The 5045-nt window shown below is 32.5% G+C and overlaps 1 protein-coding gene and 1 pseudogene across 1 annotated transcript in view; one reads left to right on the top strand and one right to left on the bottom strand.

The window, feature by feature from the left end:
* The window catches only part of RNF217 (ring finger protein 217), a gene marked incomplete at its 5' end in the record, with an annotated part of 96957 nt that overhangs the window by 48882 nt on the left and 43030 nt on the right, over positions 1–5045 (bottom strand). The gene's annotated exons all lie outside the window — the stretch shown is intronic.
* LOC111738762 overlaps positions 2720–5045 on the top strand; it is a 15221-nt pseudogene continuing 12895 nt past the window's right edge.

Consider the following 5045-nt stretch of genomic DNA (forward strand, 5'->3'; position numbering starts at 1 on the left):
TAAAAAGTCAATAGCATTTTAATATACATAATTAAGGAAAGAATTTAATCCTTATTTTAATAATAAGATTATATATATGTTTGACCTTAAAAGCCTATAAAACACATGATCTTAGTATCAAGTGAAGAGAAATGTGTATACTTCCCCAAAAAACATGACCTATCCAGAACTTTTTACTCCATGACAGGTTGTTTTTGTTATTTTATGCATTCATGTACCTGTTTTTTAACACCTAATTCCACAGAACCCCAGAGCAGCTTACGAGAGACAGACAAATACAATAAAGCTGCAAATATGGGTAAAAGAACATCTGCCAGTTGATTAAATATCTAATTTTGTTGATTAAAAACCTTGCTCAGGACAATTAAACCCCAAATTTAACTCTGTGTTTCCCAGTGAAAAGACAAATGAGAAAAACAATGGGGTAAATAGCTGTTATTGTCCAATAGAGAAAAGCATGAGAAACAGTTTCTACATCATGTACGTATAATATAATTTAAATTCTAAGAAAATTTTCATGACTCTTCATATAAATGACACTGAATATCATGAAAGGCAGTGTTATCAAAAGTAGATTTCAAAAGGTATTTTCATATAGTCATGTTTTTTTTTCTTTTTGCTTGTATTCACGGCTAAGATTTCTGACAGCAAAAAGGAAAATAAGCAAAGGGAAAAGGTGCATGGAGTGAGGCCAGAAAAAACCAGGTGCAAGGTTCCAAAAATGCTCTCCCAGTGGAGTCACACAGAACACACATAATTCTTCCAGCAGCAATGTGTGAAGTATTCTGCTTCTTTACAGACTCTATCTCCCAGGTTTTTACTGGGGACTGCTCACGTAAGCTCCCTCTGCCTAGCACGTACCTGACTCCTAGGAGAAAGGCAGGTGTTCAGGATAAACTATTTTGTGTGCACAAATAGTTTAGGGGCAGTGATCCACTCTTATCATTTATAGAGAGTTTCACATCAGTGTAGAAAAATGCTAACTACTCAAGTTCTCATGTCAGCCAAGGAGCCAACTAGCAAGTAGGACCTTCTAAGGATAGCAGGCTCAAGCCTGCTATGTTAAACTCTTTTCTGCAAAGATTCTAATAAAATAATGCACTAATGGCCCACTAAATTGATTTCACAACCCATGCATGAGTCATGACTCAGTTTGAAAAAAGTTTTAATGTATCCCATCTTAAACAAAGAATTCCTCTATTGGCACCATATTCTTCTAAAGTTTGATTTTTTTTTCTCTGCTTTTTCATTGTAAAATTTGTCAGCGTGCTCTACATTTAATCTTTACTTTCTCATTGCCAACTAGGTATTAAATTGTTTTTAGAAAATTTTTAAAATCTAGAATATATAAAGAATAATGAGACATATTACTGCCATCTAATAATAACTTGTTATATTTAGACTTCCATTTATGTATTTATGTATTTTTTTTTATTTAAGAAATAAAATAATGCAAATACTGAAGTTACTTTTAACCAACTTCATTACTCTCATATTCTTATTTCTTCATCCAGTGGTATCCACTGTCCTTAGACTGGCAGGCCTTCAAGTCCTCTTTATATTTTTATGTACAAGTGTATCATTTGGAATATGTGGTCAACATATGCTGTTTTGCAGTGTGCCTTTTTTCACTTAACATTTTTTGAAGCCTATTTATCTTGGTAAATTTTTTTTTTTTTGATTGAAATGCTATGTAATATCCCATCATATGACTGTCATATTTTATTAATTCAATCTGTTTTTGGTAGACTTTGAGGTTGTTTCCAAATGTTAGTCCTTAGAAATAGTTTAGCAGTGAGGATCCCTGTACATGTTACAGACATGTGTGAGTGAGTATCTCCAGAAGTAAAATTCTTGAGTCTTGGGGGAACTATGTCTGTTTTTTACATTACTGTTTTCTTTAAGATAATCTGAAAATAGAAAAAATATAGAAAATATTACTACATATAGTAGTATCTATATTTATAATCCTATAGTTAGTATCCATATTTAACTATATCTATGATTATATACGTATAATTTAAATAAAACATAATAAAAATAAAAAGGGATCATACTATATACACTATTATAATTTGTATTCATGCTCACTATAGCATAACCATACTTCCTTTCTAAAATATTTTAAAGTGTCTGCATATATGGGTGTCTCATTATTTCTTTAACCAATGTATACCATTCAGCATTTAGAGTTTTCCATATGCTCTCTATTGTATAATATAGTGATGAATAACCTAGTGATGAATGTGTGTGTGTGTGCACTTCTGATTATTTTCTTAGGAAATCTCATAAAATTGCTAACTTTAAAAGTATGAACTTTTTAAGATGTCTGATACATCTAATACATGGCTATTTTGAAAATCAAAACTAATTCTCTGAAAAAATATTTTGCAAAGATGCAAAGTAATGCAGTCCAAGTGTGTAGCTTTCTGAAGACATGACTTCAGACAGGACACAATGTATCCCTTGGCTTCCTTTTCTGGAATATCAACAATATTTCATGACCTTCCAATTAAAACTAATATACATGTTAATATCAAGAAAACTGCTAAGTGGCTGCTAAGTATTCGGTGAAAGTCTATAAGCTTCACATACTAAGTATTTAAATGGCAATGTTGGTGCTTTCTGTGAAAATAAAAACACATGACTAATATACAACTGCAGGACCAGTTCATCTTAGGGCACAGGTACCCTAATCAATATCGTGAGTGGGGTCAACATGGTTCATCATGAAGCAGCTTTGGATTTCCTCAAAAGTTCAATCAAGTAAATGACTAAGTCTTCATCAATACTATACTATAAATCATTTAAGAGATAATATGGATCTGAAATAGTATTAATTTTTAATTAAAAAAGTAATTTCCCTTCATTATGAAAATGGATTCTTCAGAAAATTATACCACAGGTAAATGAGAGAGTCACTAGAGGAATGGAAGTCTTTATCATTGTCCATCAGAATGCCAAGCATCTAACCAACAAGAAAAGTTTGGTTTTGGTGTGTTTGATTTTTGAACTGTATCTAACAATAATTGGCTGAACGATTCAGTTATCTCTTGAAGCTGACTATCTACAGTTGGGAGGATGTAATCAGAACAGAGAAGCAGTCAAATCCTATTTCCACCATCAGAAAGGATACTGTTCATTTAATAGTTGCATCAAATAATTTAATCATAATATTAAATAAGGGAAAGCAGAGCAAGCTGTACACCAATTATAAATTGATTTTCTATCTGAGCCTTGATACATACCTTGTAGAGTTTTCCCAAAGATTTAGTGAGCTAATCCAGGCAAGGTATTTAGAGTAAAGCCCAGAAAGCTGTACAAACTTAGTAAGTATTAGTTATTTCTTTCGTCATTATTCAAAGTCTCTTCCTATCTATTCTACAATAATGTTTTGATAATAGCACAGAGGAGCTCCCAATATATTCTGGAACACCTAGTTTAGTCAGGGGCATCCATTCTGCCCAAATCCAGAGTATGCAATATGAATGGTACTACTGGGGGCTGTCTGCACGGATGGCAACTTTGGAATTGTGTAACATAGCAGCCCTGAGTTTTGTCCAGAGACAGTTCCCATTTAGAGAATAACAAGCTGATGAGAAAGATTCTTAAATATAATTCTTTTTGTACACAGAGACTGGTTATAACTTGCATATGTAGCTTGGAGGACATTATATTTCTAGGATTTCATAAATTAATTTTCTTAATTTCCAATCTTATAGCAATAAATAATAACTGCTTTTACCTATTGGTGCTGTCATATATCATTTATCTTATAAACATTATCCAGTAGCAAGTAATGGCCAAGTGGGGATTTAGACCTTGATCTGCTAGACAAAAAATATTGTGCTCTCTCCAGTTGCCACTCACTGAATTATTAAAATACAATGAATATTCATGGAGTATTCTTGTCCCATCCCTTCTTTCAGAATTCACATAATTTTCTTTTCCTATATTACTTAATATGAACTAGATATGATAGATAAGTAAGAACTGTCCAATAAATAAATCTGCACTAAAAAATAGCCAAAGCTTTCAAATGTGTTTTTAGCCTGAGTACACGCTGGCCTCAACACTGTGTGCCTGCTGATGCTTCTCCCTGAAGCCTCCTCCTCAGGATGAGTGTTCCCAGGACTCATTCTCTCCCTTGCCTCACTCAGGACCCTTCTGAACCATGTCATCGTCCATGAAACCTTCCATGACCACACACTCAAAAGCAGCACATGGACACACACACATGCACCCACTTTATCTATCCCTGCCTTTCTTCTTACCTTGGTTTTGTTTTTCTGTCAATAACCATTAACATCATTGTCCTGTTATATGTATTTGCTTATTTTCTGCTTTTTCCCACTAGAATGTAAGTTCTAAAAACTAAGCAGGGACTCAATTGGGTAAACTGCTATGTCCTTAGTAAAATGAACAGTTTATGTTATATATAGTAGGTGCTCAATAAACATATGCTGAAGCAAAAAAAAAAATTAAATGTCAATTATTTAACATATCTTTCTATCTTTATTTTCCTATGGGCCTTTAAAAAATCTTTTAGAAATGCTAACTTTCAGGAAACACTTAATATTATATATCTGAAAAAACCACCCATTACAAATGCGTTGTTCAAAGATAATTTACTCGAAGCTCGAAAGGATACCTTCAATTTAAGGAGTAATGAAATAGGTATTTGAAAAGGAGGTAGAATAGTTGTCAAAATATAATGCATATGAATAAGAAATTCAAATTTGATGACAGATCAGCCAATAAAGCCCCAAATCAAATCAATCAAAATCATTACTTCTAATTTATTAAAATACTGATGACTCGAGCACCTAATAAAAGTAAGATATAACTTTAATTCCCACGGGCTCTCTGCTGCCATATTATGCTAAGGAGTACTGGGGGAAAACCGAAAAAAATTCATGGAAAATTTTGAATATAATAATATTCTGTAAAACACAAAACAAATGCTTTCTTAGAAACCCTAGTTATAAAGCTACCTTTATCAATAAAGTTCATATTAAATTATAGTCACTATCAAAATATATTTT

Source organism: Pteropus vampyrus, unplaced genomic scaffold (assembly GCF_000151845.1).
Source record: "Pteropus vampyrus isolate Shadow unplaced genomic scaffold, Pvam_2.0 Scaffold43, whole genome shotgun sequence".
In the NCBI taxonomy this organism is placed as follows: Eukaryota; Metazoa; Chordata; class Mammalia; order Chiroptera; family Pteropodidae; genus Pteropus; species Pteropus vampyrus.